The 19,659-nt window shown below is 33.3% G+C and overlaps 1 non-coding gene across 1 annotated transcript; it reads right to left on the bottom strand.

Moving 5' to 3' along the window:
- Window positions 1–17,010: 17,010 nt before the first annotated feature.
- LOC121228327 (small nucleolar RNA R71) lies at window positions 17,011–17,117 on the bottom strand. Its single transcript, XR_005925903.1, has one exon. It is a non-coding gene; the product is annotated as a small nucleolar RNA R71 (small nucleolar RNA).
- Window positions 17,118–19,659: the final 2,542 nt, after the last annotated feature.

The raw sequence follows: 19,659 nt of genomic DNA, 5'->3' as shown, positions 1-19,659 counted from the left end.
ATTGAATCTGAGACTGAATGAGATATCAAATTAAATCTTAATAAGTATATTTTCATATAAAAGAAAAATAGCAAGCAAAGGAGTTCTAGATTATGAGATATTTATGTTTTTGTAAGACTGGTTCAGAATGATTACGTGATCCCCTGTTCTGATTTTGAAAAATCACAAAAATTTGGAAAAAAAATAATTAGAGGCTCAAACTTATATTTTTAAAATCCCTAATGAGTCTATTTTCAATATAAATCAACAAGAACATTATCCGAGTTCTGTACTGTGAGATAATTAATTTTTAGTGAAGAGAGGTCAGAACTGTCAGAAAGTGAAATAGGGGAAATTTTAATGAATAAAATTTTATAATTGGCTAAACAAAAAATTATGAAACTTTTATGGTGGAAATATATGTGAGTCTAGTTTCAGGGGAAATTTACAGATCTTTATTTGGAGCTCTGTAGCTCGAATTATAAATAAGTAAGTAACTATGACTCGTGTGGACAGTTTGATGTGAGCATTTATTAGTAAATTATGAAATCGTACTTACAAGAATGCTATATACATTAAGGATGTGGAATGGAGAGGAGGAGGAGGAAAATAAATATATGTGGAATACATGGGAACTATGGTATATGAAATATTGATATAATGAAATAAATGATATGTGTTTATAATAAAACAGAAAGAGAATGATATGTATCATGACATCTATATATATATATGACTAGTCTCAATGTAATACTTGTTGGGTATGGAGTTGAATTGAAATGTTTCAGGCAAACATGCTATTCTGCACATTTAAATTATGGTATTTTATAAAGATATGATCTACCTTTAAATATGAATGCTTGATGATTAAGCTGAAGATACTTGGTAAGATGATAATCTTGGTATAAATGTATAAGTGGTACTATAATAGACAATGTAAAATGAGTATGAGAGACACATGTATGATGACATACAAATGCTATGTTTGTGGTTTAATTGAGAATGTTTAATCATTAAATGAATACCATGTTATATGTTTTTGATTTTGTATAAGTGTGTAAGAGATTAAGGTTGACCAAAACTTGGAAAATAGCCTAGGTATATTCCACACAGGCAGAGACACGACCATGTGTCTCAGTCGTGTATGGAATACGACTTTGGGACACGGGCGTGTGGAGCCTTAAAGTATGAAATTTCCAAGATTTTTGTAAGTTCTCAGTTTAGTCCCGAACCCTTTCTAAGGTATGTTTTGGGCTCCGTAGACTCAAATAAGGGACTATGTGTAAGTAAATTAACGTTTTGAAATATGAATGAAATTTTATGGCCCGTATTTTAGTTTAATGTTTGTATGTTTGTCCAGTAACGCCTCATACCTTATCCCGACCTCAGGTACGGGTAAAGGGTGTTACATTTAGTGGTATCAGAGCTATGGTTTAGTCGATTCTCGGACTAACATAGCAAGTGTGAGAGTTTAGTTATACATGCCACAAATATGTGATAGTGTGATGTCTTTCGACACTAATGAGGACCATTTTGTTTAAAATGAAGTATTTTCCAACCGAGCTACACCTGACCATTTGATAGTAATATTGAAGTATTTGAATAAAGTGTAGCTATGATGTGTTAAACTCGAAAAGGTATGAATAAGAATTCGTGATATATGTGAGATGAAAGTTTATATAGTGATATATTTATTCATATTTGTTTGGCCTTTATATGCTGTTGCATGCTTGACTAAATTAATTAGTAAATGTGATGATTAAAGTTATTCAAAATTCATAGGATGTATGAGTGAGTGCACTTATTTGAAATGAGATAATTGGAAATTTTATGTAAGACAGATATGAATAATAAATTGTTTGAAGTGGATAGTATGATTATAATGACATATGTGGATAATGAAAAAAATGTGTCATATAGATATGTGTCAAAATTGAGTTAGAGATTGTACGACCTCACCCCTTACCGATAAGGTGTATATAACGGAATTTCATGAGAATCATGTTGACTAAGTTCCTAAGTGTGGAATCAAAGAGTTCAGTGATAAAATAATTATAGATATGACCAGAGACTGAGAATGGTTGACAAGTGAAGGACAGAGTTAGAGAAATATCAGAATTGACTGAGTTATCTTGGGATTCAAATTGATGACAGAGTGTTTTTGAAAGTATCGTCTTGAAAACAATTAGTTAGCAATGATAGAAATTATGAGAAAGATACTAAACCTCACTCTGGTAAGATTTTCGAGGACGAAAATATCTAAAGGGGGGAGAGTTGTAACAGCCCAAATTGGGTTTAGTTGGAACAGAGGTTTCGGGACCATAAAATTCGAGATATAAATAATTATTTTATGATTATTTTGAGGTCTATGATATGATTGCATGGTTGTGTGAAAATTTCGTGAAGAAATTCTATGCATAAAGTGCTCAATTTGAAGTTAGGGACTAAATTGAATAAGTTGCAAAACTTGCATTCTAGAAGTTTCTAGTATGAAATTGCCTTGAAATATTAATTAGGAGGTCTTAAATAGCAATTTGACCAATTTCTAAGTGATGGAAAAAAATTGGACATGGATGGAATTTTTGAAAGTTTAGTAAGGAAGGGCATTTTGGTCATTTGGTAATTAAAAGAAATAAAAAGGGAAAATAAAGCCAAAATTGACTCATCTTTTTCATGGAGACTGAAATTAGCATGGGGGAAGCCATGGCTAGGGTTTTCAAGCTTTTCAATCTCAATAGTAAGTCCGTTCTAACCCCGTTTTTCAAGTTCTTTAAGTTTTTAGAATCCCGGTAATTTGATTAAGCTTATTCTAGCAATAATTTAAGCTAGGGTTCATATTTGGAAAACTACCCATAGGTGAAATGTGTTTATTTTGATGTTTTATGATAGAATATGAAGTTTTAAATTATGTTAGACAACTTGTGCTACTCGGTTTTGAGTGAAACGAGTAAAAGGGCTTAATCGGAAAAAATACCTAATTGTCATAAGTATATGTTAGAGTGGGAATTTGATGTTGCCATAGAAGAGAAAAGTGATCAGCATGTCATAAAACATAAGAATAAGGGATGAAGTTTAATTCCTGAGCCTAGGGGCAAAAGTGTAAATATGCAAAAGTTTAGGGGCAAAATTGTAAATTTTCCAAAGTTTGAGTTAAGGAATTTTTTGAATATTACATTAATTAAATAAGTAAAATATGATGTTTTAGATCCTGGAAAACGAGATTTGAACCTAGAATGAGAGAAAAATTGAAAATTGGAAAAGTTGGTTAAATGGTCGTTTTAGTATCGAGGTAAGTTCATATGTATAATAAGCATTATTTATGCATGTTTCAATGTAAAATTGATATATTTACTATGATTTCTGAGGTGTTGAAAGTATGTAAGTTGGTATGATAATAATACAACAATAATGCTGTAATTTATATTTGAAAGTTAAATTTAGTGAATTAATTAAATTATGTTAAATTAAATGATTATGGTGCCAAGTTTATGAATTGATTTAAAAATATGTCTATGGTACATGGAGTGCATTGAATTATCATACATAAATGTGATTTCTATGATTATGGATATTATGGGAATTGTAAGTTCATATGATTTTTAATAAGGCAATGTGTAATTTAATGTTATTGCCTTGATATCAAATGAGATGTAAGTTTATATGTAAGTGATACATCAATATTACTTTTATTATGATATTTTATAATAATATTGGAAATATGTTTGTGGATAATTACTTGATTGGTGAAATTGTTGGAAAAGAGAGAGAAATCCTGGTTGAACCTTCGGAAAGATTGCATCATACAGATAGTATGTAGCTAGGTCACATGTATGTTGCTAAGTGTACATCATGTGTACAAGAGGGCTACAAGACGTTATGATGTAGCTAGGTCGCATGGGTGAAACTATGTGTACACCATGTAGACAAGAGAGATATGGGATATATGTAGCTAGGTCACATGTGTAGTACTAAGTGCAGGCTACTATGCGTACCTGAAAACTGTGATCACGTGTGTAATACTAAGTGTAGGCTACTACGTGTATCAGATAGTTAGGTCACGTGTGTAGTACTAAGTGCAGGCTACTATGTGTACCGGATAATTGGTCGCATGTGTAGTACTAAGTGCAGGCTACTATGGGTACTAGATAGTTTGGCTACATATGTGGTACTTATGTACAAACTTTCGATGTATCCGAATTATATTCTGAAGTGTTCAACGGGAGACTCTCTATGTATTGCTTTGTGTGTGTTGTGATGAATAAGTGCTGGAACTTGGTTATGTGAATGATGTGTTCATTAAGTGACTAGGATGTGGTAAGATTATAAACAAGTAAGTTATACATGAGGATGATTTTATGGTGATCTTGTGATCATGGGCCTATACCTGTGATGTATGAAATGTGGTGAAAATGATTTGTGATATGTATGTTAAAATGAGGTTAATACAAAGAAAGTGTGAAAAAGTGAACTAGCAATAAAACTATTTTGGATAGTAATAGTGACGTTATTTTGAAAACTCACAAAAAATAGTATAAATTGAATCAGAGACTGAATGAGATATCAAATTAAATATTAATAAGTCTATTTTCATATAAAAGAAACAGTACAAGAAAAGGAGTTCTATATTATGAGATATTTATGTTTTTGTGAGACTGGTTCAGAATGATTACGTGATCCCCTGTTCTGACTTTGAAAAATTACAAACATTTGGAGAAAAATAATTAGAGGCTCAAACTTATATTTTTAAAGTCCCTAATGAGTCTATTTTCAAATAAATCAACAAGAAAATTATCCGAGTTCTGTATTGTGAGATAATTAATTTTTAGTGAAAAGAGGGCAGAACTGTCAGAAAGTGAAACAGGGAAAATTTTAATGAATAAAATGTACTAATTGGCTAAACCAAAAATTATGAAAATTTGATGGTTGAAAGATATGTGAGTCTAGTTTCAAGAGAAATTTACGGATCTTAATTTGGAGCTCTGTAGCTTGAATTATAAATAAGAAAGTGACTATGACTCGTGTGGACAGTTTGATGAGAGCATTTATTAGTAAATTGTGAAATCTTACTTACAAGAATGCTATATACATTAAGGATGTGGAATGGAGAGGAGGAGGAAAATAAATATATGTGGAATACATGGAAACTATGGTATATGAAATATTGATATAATGAAATAATTGATATGTGTTTATAAGAAAACAGAAAGAGAATGATATGTATCATGACATGTATATATATATATATGACTAGTCTCAATGTAATGCTTGTTGGGTATGGAGTTGAATTGAAATGTTTTAGGCAAACATATTATTCTGCGCATCTAAATTATGGTATTTTATAAAGATATGATCTAGCTTTAAATATGAATGCTTGATGATTAAGCTGAAGATACTTGGAAAGATGATAATCTTGGTATAAATGTATAAGTGGTACTATAATAGACAAGGTAAAATGAGTATGAGAGACACATGTATGATGACATACAAATGCTATGTTTGTGGTTTAATTGAGAATGTTTAATCATTAAATGAATACCATGTTATATGCTTTTGATTTTGTATAAGTGTGTAAGAGATTAAGGTTGACCAAAGCTTGGAAAATAGCCTAGGTATATTCCACACAGGCAGAGACACGACCATGTGTCTCAGTCGTGTATGGAATACAACTTTGGGACACGGGCGTGTGGAGCCTTAAAGTATGAAATTTCCAAGATTTTTGTAAGTTCTCGGTTTAGTCCCGAACCCTTTCTAAAGTATGTTTTGGGCTCCGTAGACTCAAATAAGGGACTATGTGTATGTAAATTAACGTTTTGAAATATGAATGAAATTTTATGGCTCGTATTTTAGTTTAATGTTTGTATGTTTGTCCGGTAATGCCTCGTACCTTTTCCCGGCCTCGAGTAGGGGTAAGGGTTGTTACAAGTTTAATAGCTCAATTTGATAAAAAAGACTTAATCGCGTAAAATGCAAAAGTTGCATTATTTTGATAAAGGTGTTTAATTGCTATGGCTTATTAAATGTGAAGTCCTTATGTTGATATTAGACCATTGAAAGTGGATTTTGTCATAAATGGACATTTATTAAAGTGTTTTAATGAATTAATAATAAGGTTAAATTAGTAAATTAGTTATTAATGAATTAATAAAAAAAAACAAAAGTCATTTCATCTTTAATTTCTCTTCATCTTAACCGAATAGAAAAATACAATAAAGCTTCCATGCCTATTTAGGGTTCGACACTTTGAGGGATTAATTAGTAAGTATTTCTAGCTCGGTTTTTTATGATTTCATGTTTTTGTGATCGTTGATTAGTGTTATAGTTAGCCCATGCCTCAATATTTGAATTGGTTGATGAATATATGAGTTGCCATTGATGATAGCTTGATGTTTTTGAGTGTTGATGATGGAAAATGAATAATTGTTGATAGATTAATATGTTCTGTTAAGTGATTTTTTGTAAAAATACAAATTAGGGATTAAATTGTGAAAAGATGAAAATGTGGGGTTAAAAGTATGAATAAATCTTAAATATGGGCTCCTAGGGGTATTATGGGAATTCAACTAAGCATGGATTAAATTGAATTGTGTGAATTTTATGTATTTGAGAAATAAGGACTAAATTGATTAAATGTGAAAGTCTAAGGGCTAATGTGTAAAAATGCTCAAATGCATGTTGTGGACTAAATTAAAAGATTATGTGATTAAATGAATTGAATTTGTTATAATATAGATCAAGAAAAGAGGAACTCGGACTTAGATCAAGGCAAGAACAAAGTACTCGACTAATCAAATAGTTTCGTCGTTTTTACGTCTGATGTAAGTTCGTACATGAGAAACATTGTTACAATTATTTTTTTAATGCTTTAATATTGCATAAATTATATATATGATACGATGGTTGTGTATGATGACGAATCGATTATGTTTGGCACTTAGTGTGCATATCGATATAACTTCAGCTATATAAAGCACTTAGTGTACGAATTGGAATAGCTTCGACTATATATAGCACTTAGCGTGCGAGACTGAGATAGCTTCGGCTATGGAAGGCTCTTAGTGTGCGAGATTATAAATGCTTCAGCTATGCTTTGGCACTTAGTGTGCAAGATATCGAGTATTCGACAGTATCATGTAAAGGTATGAGTTCAATATGAATTTGTATAGGTATGAATATATAAAGCATGAAATCCAAATAGAAGAAGTTATGAACTTATTCATAAATAATTGAGTAAGTATGGGAAAAGTTTGTTGGCCACCATGATTTAAAAATTAATTAGTTCGAATTGATGATTTGTATATTATGAACTGTTGAGTATATTTAGTACGAACTTACTAAGCTATGAAGCTTACTATGTGTTTTTGTTTATGTTTTATAGAGAATCAAAGCTCAGGGATCGTCGGGAAGCTAACTTTTGAAGCTTTGTATATATGGTATATGGCATGTATAGGCTAGTGTCATTTTGGTATATTTTGAGTTATGATATTAGCCATGAGATTTGGCTTGTAAATGTTGGTGTATATGATCATAATTTGGCTTGAACTATGTGTTTGATAAGTGATATATGAGATGTATATAATGCCTTATATGTTGACTTATTTTTGGTATGTTTGCATAATTGTTGATAAAGCCAAATGGTTGTTCATTTGGTTAGTTTTTAGTTGATGTATTAATGCTTAGAAGTTGACATATTCTAGTTTGACCTTGAGATGATATTATGGCGTGTTTTGTGACATGAAATAGATGATAGATGATGAATTAATGCATTTGGAACTTATGTAAGTTTTAATAACTTTGACATGATGATTTGGTAAATTTTGAATAGGGAATTGAATAGTTGGAATGGTTGAGGATAGATGGCATAATATGTGTATATATTGGCATGCTTTGGCTATTTATATAGGTGTTGAAATGGTACTAATTTGGTTACATTATGTGCATGTGTAACACCCTTTACCCGTATCCGACGCCGGATAGGGTTCGAGGCATTACCAGACTTCCCACAGCCTGGGCACATGCCCATGTCCTGAGGTCGTGTCCTCCACACGGCTGAGACACACAGTCGTGTCTCTGCCCGTGTGTCTAAGTCGTGGCAAAACATGGCATACATACTGACTTGTCCACACGACCACAAGACACGTCCGTGTGCTAGGCTGTGTGAAAATTAGGGAGGCTACTAACTTGGTTCACACAGCTAGTCACACGCCCGTGTGTCTAGCCCGTGCTCGAAACTGACTTGGCCACACGGCCGAGTATGTGATAACCTGAATTAGGCCTAATCGGAATAGTGGTTTCAGAACCACAAAACCTGAGATAGAAATAATTATTTTATGATTATTTTGAGGTCTATAATATGATTGCATGATTGTGTGAAAATTTTGTGAAGAAATTCTATGCATAAAGTGCTTAATTTGAAGTTAGGGACTAAATTGAATAAGTTGCAAAACTAAGTTTCTAGTATGAAATTGCTTTGAAATATTAATTAGGAGGTCTTGAATAGTAATTTGACTAATTTCTATGTTTATGGACAAAAATTGGACATGGATGAAATTTTTGAAAGTTTAGTAAGGAAGGGCATTTTGGTCATTTGGATATGAAATGAAATAAAATGGGAAAAATAAAAAAAAATGATCATCTTCTCCATAAGTTGCTGCCGAATTTTGCTCTCCACCATAGCTAGGGTTTCAACACTTTTAAGCCTTGATTGTAAGTGATTTCTATGCCCGTTTTTAATGTTCTTTACATTTTTGAAATCCTCGTAGCTCGGTTTACTTATTTCTACCAATATTTTGAGCTAGAGTTTATATTTAAAATTTTACCCATGGATGATATGTATGAATTTTGATGTTTTATGGTAGAATATGAAGTTAGAGATTGTGTTAAACAACTTTTGCTAAGTGATTTTTCGTAAAAACGAGTAAAATGACATAATCGATAAAAATACCTAATATTCATAAGTACATGTTAGAGTGTGAATTTGATGTTGCTATAGAAGGGAAAGATGATCAGCATGTCATAAAACATAAGAAAATAGGATAAGGTTTAATTTACGAGCCTTGAGGCAAAAGTGTAAATATGTGAAAGTTTAGGGGCAAAATGATAATTTTACCAAAGTTCGTACTAGGGGCTGTTTTGATGAATGTGTGTATTAAATAAATTAATTTGGTATTATAGATCAAGAGAAAAGAGATTTGAGTCGAGATTGGGGGAAAAATAAAGTTTACAAGGAATAGGCTCAACTATTCTCATTTTGTATCGAGGTAAGTTCATATGTAAATATTGTAATATAACTGTTATTTTAAATCATTTAATGCTATTTATACGATATTATGATTGTTATCATGCAATTCTATGCTTTGTGGTCATTTTTGGAGAACATGCAAAAATTTTATGAATTATGTGAAAAATGTGAAAGACTACCGAAGTATCGTCATTGGTATTCCAAGGAGAATGGTAAAGGAGTACGAACGAGGAAAGTCCCGTTGAACCTTAGGAAACGAATGAGGAAAGTCCCGTTGAACCTTAGGAATAGATTAGGATATTTGGGCATCCGAACTCATTGAGTTGAGTCCGAGTTTGCTTATGGGCGAGTTACATGGTAGCTTGGCTACATATGTGGCACTTATGTGCAAACTTTCCATGTATCCGAGTTATATTCCGATGTGTTCAACGAGTAAAATTCTAGTGAAATGGAAGAATACTCAAGATGCAAGTGACGTATTGGTAAGTGTTGTGGAATGGGCACTTTGGACAGGTATGTACTTAACCCTCAGGTTGAGACTTGATACGAAAACAATAATATGGTAAGATGATGAATGATGAATAGAAATGTGATATATGTTTTGGTGATATTATGCTAATGTTGGTTGGTATAATTGCTTTGTTAAGTTATTTGTTATTTGCATATAGACTTACTAAGCATATATGCTTACTCCCTCCTTTTCATTCTTTTTAGTTTTGACAAGTCAATTTGGAGATCGGGACGGTCGGAGGCACGCTCACACTATCACTGGACAATCGCGGTATAATGAGTTGTAATTTTTGGAAATATGGCATGTATAGTTTTCCAATCATTTTGTGTGTATAATCTTACGATATGGTCCATGGATGGAATGGAAATGTTTGAGAATAATTATTTATTGGAATGGCTAATCAAGTTTATATATGATAACATGTATGCTTTATGTCTTAACTAAACCATGAAAATCCTTGGAAAGGTAAAATTGGCCACAAAACAGAATCAGACAGCAGCAGTGACGTGAGTTTGAAAAATCACTAAAAATAGTAGAAATGGAATTAAATAATGAATAAGTTATGAAATCGAAGCGTGATGAGTCTATTTTCGTGTGGAAGAAATAAAACAGGTAAATGAGTTATATTTTATGAGATATTTAAGTTTTGGTGGAATAGGATCAGAGAGATCTCTGAATCCCCTATTCTATTTTTACAAATTCACCATAAATTTTAAAAAAACAATTAGGAGTTTTACCTTACATGAAAGAAATGCTTATTGAGTGTAGTTTTATGAGAAACAAACACCATAGTCATTGAAACTCTGTACAGGGAGATATCTGATTCGTAATACACAGGTGTCAGAGTAGCCGAACCCTGAAACAGGGAAAACTTTAACAATAAACTGTACTAATTGACTAGACCAAAAATTCTAGAAAAAAATTAGTAAATATATATATGAGTATAGTTTTAGGAAAAATTTACGGAATTGAATTTTGAGTTTCGTAACTCGAGATATGGAACTTTTTTAGCGACTGTGACGCAGTTAGTCAGCTTGTCTAGAAATTCTAAAATAAATTGTTTTAACTGTTTAATTAATGAATTAAGTCCATTAATACCTCGTGATCGACTCTGACGACAGTCTCGGGTATGGGGACGTTACAGAGTACACACCCATGTGTGCGACTGTGTGGTCTGCCCTAGCCTTATTTTCAAATGACCATTGAGCAACACGGTTCAGACACACGCCCGTGTCCCTGCCCGTGTGAGCAAAAATATGCCATTTACAAGGCCATAATGTCACCCCTTTAGGGTCCTCCCTACAAATACCATTCAAGCATCAAAAACATCATATTTACTTACCAAACACATTCAATTAGACATATTCTTAACACTAAGTTTCACATTCATTCTCATATCAAAATCATACCATTTCCATAACCAAACCACATTACCAACTTACGAAATTGACCATTTCTCACTAGGTCATTCGTGAGCACATCACAAAGGCATAATTTGCATCACATATCATAAACCAAAATCAAACCATAAGTTCAACCATAATTAAGCTATATCACATGGCTAAATATATGCTTCATAAAACATAATCAAATACCTCTAGCCTATACATGTCATATTTCAATATTTACACATTCAAAATATACCAAAATAGAGTTTGATAGTATGATGATGATCCTCGATGATCCCCGAGCTCCTGATAGCTTCAATATCTATAAAACAATTAGAAACACACACAAAGCAGGCTTTCAAAAGCTTAGTAAGGCATATACAAATAAACTTAACACATAACATTAATCTAAACCAATTCATTCATATAATTCAAGGTAAAATACATTCACATAGCCATATATCTCTTATAATAAATTTGATCATGATTCACATATATATAACATATCTCATTCTAATTGCAACTCATACTTATATCATTTATTCATCAAGGTACAGGTACTTACCTTTCATTCTCAAACATGGTATACAATTCAAACGTACCTGAATAGGATACACATTCACATAGTCATCTATTTTCTCAGAATACCCATTGAACTGTTTGGAATCAATAAGAATACTCAGATAGCTTAGAAAGCTCATACAATGCCAACGTCCCAGACGTGGTCTTACATGTAGTCAAATATCAATGCCACTATCCCAAACAGGGTCTTACACGAAATCAAATACAATGCTAATGTCCCAAACATGGTCTTACATGTAAATCATAAGTCAATGCCAACGTCCCAAATGTGGTCTTACATGATATCACATATCGGATCCTACGTCATGGCATATGTATCTTAACTATTCCTATGGTTCGTACGGGGCTTTTCAGACGTCGAAACTTTATCGATACGTTCTCAGATATCTCATGCTCAACTCATATAATCATTTATCATTGTTCAATAGCATAAAAACATTAATAATTCAATTCAAAACACATTTATTTGTATATCAACTTACCTCGTACGGATTTGAACGAACGGAATCGACTACTCAACGACTTTCGATTTCCTCCAAATCTAATTCTGTTTTCTTTTGTTCTTGATCTATATAAATTCAAATTTGACTTACTAAATCACACATTCATTCAAATCAATCCATAAACACATATTTAGGGCATTTTACAAATTAGCCCTCACATTTTTACATTTTGACAATTTAGTCCCTAATTCATTAAATCACAGAATACACCAAATTTCCATACGCACTTGCTTAGGCGAATATACATGGCGTTCATATAAGCCGATATGTTTCATTTATTTCACATTTTAGTCCCTCAAAATATCATTTTTACAATTTAGCCCAAAATACTCAAATTCATCAAAAATTCAAAGACAAAATATAATGACCCAACATCAAGCTTCCATAAACTAACATCAAACTTCATAAAACTCATAGTTTCATCAATGGAATAACTCAAAATCATCAACAAAATTAGAAATTGAGACATGGGCTTAATAGAATACAGAGCAATGATCACAAAAATGTAGAAATTATAAAAAAACGGAACAAAACTCATACCTTAAATAGCCAAGATTAGTGCCGAACCCTAGTTGCGTTTTTCTTTTTTTTTATTTGATATAATCGGCCAACATGAACATAAATGGCTTAATTTATGTTTTGTTTAATTTAATTAACATTTATATTCATTTTTACCATTTTAGCCTTGTTAAAAACATATAATAAACACATAATAAATGGTCATTAATGTCCATTAACAATGTTAATGGTCAATTTACAACATAAGGACCTCACATTTTAAAAGTCATAGCAAATAGGCACTTTTAACAATTAGCAAGCAACTTTTATATTTTATGCGATTAGGTCCTTTTATCCAATCAGGCACACAAACGTAAAATTTTCACACGAAATTTTCACAAACATCAATTCACATATTATAAGCACAAAAAATATTATTAAAATATTTTTCTAACTCAAATTTTTGGTCCCAAAACCACTATTTCGACTAAAGTCTAAACTGGGCTGTTACATGGTAAATCCAATCGATAGGCAACCAACCCTATTCTCTCGGTGATCTCATACGACCCTATAAAATGAGGACTCAACTTGCCCTTCTTGCCAAATCTCAAAACCTTTTACCATGGATACCTTATCACCAACTTGGGACTCAATTTCTTTCCTTTTCAAATCCGCATAGGATTTCTATCTATCCAAAACGGCTTTCAAACAATCACGAATCAATTTGACCTTTTTTTCAGCTTCTTTAACCAAATCGATCCCATGAATCTGATTTTCTCTAAGTTTAGTCCAATATAAGGGTGTTCGGCACTTACATCCGTACAATGCCTTATAGGGCGTCATTTTCAAACTCGATTGATAGTTGTTGTTGTAGGTAAACTCCACCAACGATAAGTGCTTTTCCCAACTACCTTGGAATTCCAATACACAACACTGGAGCATGTCTTTCAAGATCTAAATTACTCGCTCAAACTGACCATCAGTCTGTGGATGGAAAGCAGTGGTAAAATTCAGCTTTGCACCCAAAGCTTCTTGTAACTTTTTCCAAAATCATGATGTGAACCTCGGATCTCTATCTGATACAATCGATATAGGTACTCCATGAAGTCTAACAATTTCACCAATGTCCAATTCAGCTAACTTATCAAGTGAGTAATCGATACGTAATGGAATAAAATGAGCTGATTTAGTCAGTCTATCGAAAATAACCCATATGGCATCATTATTTCTCGGTGTCAAAGGCAAACTTGTCACAAAATCCATAGTAATCCGGTCTCATTTCCACTCAGAAACTATGATGGGCTGAAGCAAACCTGAAGGTACTTGGTGTTCAGCCTTTACTTGCTGACAAACTAAGCATTTCGATACAAACTCTGAGATATCTCTTTTCATACCATTCCGCCAATACATTTTCTTCAAGTCATTATACATTTTTGTGTTGCCAGCGTGAACTCACAAACAACCGTTGTGTGCCTCATGTAAAATATTCTGAATCAACTCAGTGTCCTTCGGAACACAAATCCTACCTCGAAATCTTAAACAACCATCAGATTCACTTAGAAAAAATGGTTCACTGCTAGACTCACATTGAATTCTCTTAGCTTGCAACTTTTTATCAACTTTATGAGCATCACAAATTTGTTGGAGAAAAGTCAGTCTAGCTCTCAAGTCAAATAGAATCGAACCATCATTGAACCAATTCAGCCATGTATTCATAGCCCTCAAGGCAAACAATGAGTTCCTACTAGAAACACAAAATTTTACACACTTTTTCATACCCTTTTTAACTTAAATTCATGTGAATTCAGTTAGATTCTTGTCGAAAAATAATTAATTTCTATAAAATAATTAAAGTGTCCTTAAAATATGAACATGTTGAAATTTAGTTAATTTTATAATTATTTTTGATGAATTTTGGTTATTTTCGACAGATTTGCACAAAGGGCGAAAAATGGCTCGGTAGACACTCCAGAAGCATAAAATTAAGAAGCAATTGGAAGTATCGAGGCAAATTAATTTCCAGCCTAAGAAGGTCCAAAATTATGTGTATTAATTCATAATTTAATTTATTTTAATTTATATCCAATTTAATTTGGGTTAATAAATTATTATTAATTAATTATGAAAAAATGGTCCGAGTGAACCGAACCAGCCAAGGAGAGGATAGCCCAAAACCGTCCAAGTGCTGACCCAATTCAGCTCATTAGCTGATTATTTAAGTTGCAATGAAGACCTTGAAGACTTGTTCAAATTGCAAATCAGCCCCTCCACAATTGATGGCTTTGAAGATTTGCCCTAAGCCAAATTTAGCAAAGCTAAAGCCATCAACTTTGCCACATATATGGCCAGCCAAGGGGTGGCTCTTTGGCTGCTATTTTTAGCAAATTTTAGCTGCCACATTCAGATATAAAACCCCCCTTGGCTTATCATTCAAACCATCCCTCATTCATCTCTCATTCATTCACATCTCTTCTCTCCTCTCTCACTTTCTCCTCTAATTTTTCCATTTCAAGTCCCTTGCTCTTGTGTCGATTTCCCCCCTTGGGACAGGGTTGTTCTTTAGCCATTTTGGAGTATCAATTAAGTGTTCATAGAAGCCTTGACTAGCAAGGACAACAAAGAAGGAAGAACGGAGCAACCTAGTCAAGCCACGAAAAAATACCAGATTTGATTTTTGTTCTCTATCTCTTTAATTTTTGTTGTTGTTATGATGAAAACATCTATGAGTATTTATGTTGTTGGAATGGTTAATTTAATCAGCTTAGATTGAATTTAATTCATGTTGGTTTGATTTCATTTCATCTACTTAAATTATTAAAATTGTGTTTATGCTGTTATAGGCCTCGGTAAAATGCTTGATTAAGTAAAATCATGCCTAAGTTATTCTTGCATTACAATTGTGAGGTAGCTAATGAATTAATTATTTAAACGGATTGAAATTGTAATTAATGGACAAAATACTTAATTAGTCCATGTTTATTCTTCTAAGATAACTGAAGGTTAAATTAGTAATGTATCTGGTGATACACTTGCCTTGCATAACTTGCAAGATTATTGTGATTAAACTATTTCAAGGTAAGGATACCTTGTTACCTCACATAGTCTTTTATGTGCTTATTAGAATTAATTAATCATTTGAATTGACATAGGGATATGCAAGAGATTAGTTCAATTTAATGAGTATGTATGTGCAATAACATGTTTGCTTATTAAAATCTATTTAATCATTTGAATTAACATAGGGATATGTTAAGAGATGAATGGATTTGTGCAGGTGAGTATGTTCATAAGTTAGCAAATTACCGAGTTGCCGTGAATTTATTCATAACAGCATAAGCATGAGTTTAACAATTCTAAGTTAAAGAAATGTTATTAATCCAACAAAATTATGTCATTTTACTTAAATCGTATTTTGAAATCGTGAATTTGAGATTTATTTCTTTAGTTTACTTAGTTTAAAATCTTAGTTTTTAATCACCCTCTTCAAACAAAATATTTTTCTTCACCAAAGTGTTTTAAATAACATTCATAAATAATTCTTTTCACAGTCCCTATGGGTACGATATCTCGACATTTACTTGTCACTTTATTACTTGTTGCGGTTGTGTAGACTTGCACATTTCCATCGTTCCAAGTTTTTGGCGCCGTTGTCGGAGACTGTTTTAAAAAGTCATTATTTGTGAATTAGTTAGTTTACATTTTGGTTTTTTTTTTCTGTTTAATTTTTAAACTTAATTAATTTCTCTATGATTATTTCAAGTGTTTATGAGTATTGACCGGATTATTGACCTACTCCCTATAGACCCTGAGATAGAATGAACTTTTCGAAAGCGAAGAAGACAAACAAATTAGAGAAGGACTGAAGAGATGAACTTTGAAAATCCAAATCAAGGAAATTGAGCAAACCCTTCTCAAAATTCTATCCTTATTGCTGATGATAGGGATAGAGCTTTACGACATTATGTCGTGCCAGTGTTTCATGATCTTAATCCGGGTATTTGGAGACTCGAAATTGATGCACAATAGTTTGAGCCGAAGCTAGTCATGTTTCAGATGCTTCAAACAGTAGGCCAATTCTCTGGAATGCCTACTAAAGATCCTCACCTACATTTAAGACTATTTATGGAGGTGAGCGATTCTTTCAAGTTAGCCAGAGTACCCAAAGATGCATTATGATTGAAGTTGTTCCCATATTCACTAAGGGACAGAACTCGAGCCTGGTTGAACTCATTGCCACCGAACTCAATTTTGACATGGCAAGAGTTAGCAGAAAGATTCCTTATGTAGTATTTCCCTCCTAGCATGAATGCTAAGTTGAGGAATGAGATCACTACTTTCCAACAAATGGATGATGAGTCCTTGTATGAGGCATGGGAAAGGTATAAAGAATTATTACAGAAGTGCTCTCATCATGGAATTCCACATTGCATCCAACTTGAGACATTTTATAATGGTCTCAATGCTCACACGATGATGGTAGTGGACACTTCTGCTAACAGTGCTTTCCTTTCTAAGTCTTATAATAAGGCTTATGAAATCATTGAGAGGATTGCCAACAACAATTACCAATGTCTAACCAATCGAGCAACGTCAACAAGACGAGTTGCCAGAATACATGAAGTGGATGCTCTTAGTTCACTCGCATCTCAAGTATCACCAATATCCTCAATGTTAAAAACTCTTACTATTAATGGGGCTAACAGTTTTGTAGCACAACCACCAACCCAATTTGAAAATATAGCCTATGTCTATTGTGGGGAAGGACATTTGTTTCAAGAATGTCCGTCAAACCCAGAATCCATGTACTATATATGTAACTAGAACCAAAATCGAGGAAGGCAAGGACTGTAATCCAATTTCTATAACCCATCGTAGCAAAACCACCCAAAATTTTCCTGAAGTAACCAATGGGTTGGAGCCAGTAACACTTACGCCCAACCTAGACCAACCCAGCCACCTAGTTTCTTCTAACAAGTTCAGAAACCAACCCAAGCTGAACCATCCAATGGCTTAGAAAATTTGTTAAAGGCATACATGGCTAAGAATGATGCCTTAATCCAAATCCAAGTAGCTACATTGAAGAATCTAGAAAACCAAATGGGCCAGCTTGCAACTAAACTCAGGAACCGACCACAAGGTGCTTTACCTAGTGATACAGAGAATCTGAGGAATTCAACGAAGGAACATTACAAAGCGTTGACATAGAGGAGTGGAAAGACAGTAAATTCCAACACCATTAAAGCTGAAAAGGAGCAAGCTGACGCTCAAGATTCAGAGGAAGTTCAACCAAGTGTTGAAATCCTAGTTTCACAAGAACCATAATATGTAAAGCCCGACAACGTAATTTCAGAACCAACTAATTCTGATCAACTAATAACTCTGTTAAATGCAGAATTACCGCAGAAAATGAATGAACCAGTTCTAGTAAAGAAACCTCCACGACCCTACCCTCAAAGACTTCAAAAGTAGAAGCAGGAGATTCAATTTAAGAAGTTCCTAGACGTACTCAAGCAACTTCATATCAACATTCCATTGGTTGAAGCACTTGAGAAAATGTCAAACTATGTCAAATTCATGAAGGATATCCTGTCAAATTCAAAGAATGCAGTGCAAATCTTCAAGACAAACTACCCCTAAAGTTGAAGGATCCTGGATGTTTTACCATACCTTGCAACATTGGAGCAACATGTTGTGGTAAGGCATTATGTGACTTAGGTGCAAGTATTAACTTGATGCCTATGTCAATATTTAGGAAGTTGGGGATAGGTGAAGTTAGACCTACTACGGTTACACTTCAATTAGAAGATCAATCCTTAACACATCCAGAAGGAAAAATCGAGGATGTATTGGTACGTGTAGATAAATTTATCTTAGGAAGACCATTCTTAGCAACCGGAAAGACCCTTACTGATGTGCAGAAGAGCGAGCTTACTATGTGTGTTCAGGATGATCAGGTAACATTTAACGTTTTTAAGCCTATCCGATTTCCTGACACAATTGATGATTGTTCTGCAATATCCGATTTAGAGTATTTAATAGTAGAGAAGGAGCTCAACTATGTTGAGGATCCGTTGGAACAAATTTTGACATTAGATCCTCTGAATGATGAAGAGGAGGATGAATACTTAGCATTTTTAAAAGCTAATCAAAAGGGATTTAATCCGCAATCCCATTTTAAGTCTTTGAAATTAGAGAAAAGGGATTATGCCTAACAAAAAGTGTCAATTGATGAGCTAGCTAAATTAGAACTCAAGGTAATACCTTCACATCTAAAATATGTTTATTTAGGTAGCGCTTCTACTCTTCCTATGATTGTTTCAGCAAAATTAACTAGTGACCAAGAAGAGAAACTCATCCTGGTGTTGAAACAATTCAATAAGGCATCAAATGGACAATAGCCGATATTTGCAATACTAGTCCATCTGTATGCATGCATAAGATTATCTTGGAAGATGGAAAAAAAGGGACGATTTTTGGACAACGAAGATTGAACCCCATCATGAAGGATGTAGTCAATAAAGAAATCATCAAGTGGTTAGATGCGGGTATAATTTTCCCCATCTCAGACAGTTCATGGGTAAGTCTAGTCCAGTGCATGCCAAAGAAAGGAGGTATCACGGTCATTGAAAATGAGAATAACGAGTTGATTCCAACTAGAACGGTTACGGGATGGAGAATTTGCATCGATTAACAAAAGCTGAAAAAGACGACTAGGAAAGATCATTTTCCTTTGTCGTTTTTGGACCAGATGCTGGATAGACTCGCAAGGCGATACTATTACTATTTTCTCGATGGATATTGGGGTATAATCAGATTACAGTAGCACCAAAATATCAACACAAGACAACATTCACCTACCCTTACGGTACATTTGCATTTAGAAGCATGCCATTTGGTTTATGTAATGGACGTACTACATTTCAAAAATGTATGATGTCTATTTTTACTGACATGGATGAG

Source organism: Gossypium hirsutum, chromosome A04 (genome assembly GCF_007990345.1).
Source record: "Gossypium hirsutum isolate 1008001.06 chromosome A04, Gossypium_hirsutum_v2.1, whole genome shotgun sequence".
In the NCBI taxonomy this organism is placed as follows: domain Eukaryota; kingdom Viridiplantae; phylum Streptophyta; class Magnoliopsida; order Malvales; family Malvaceae; genus Gossypium; species Gossypium hirsutum.
This window is presented reverse-complemented; position numbering and strand designations above follow the sequence as displayed.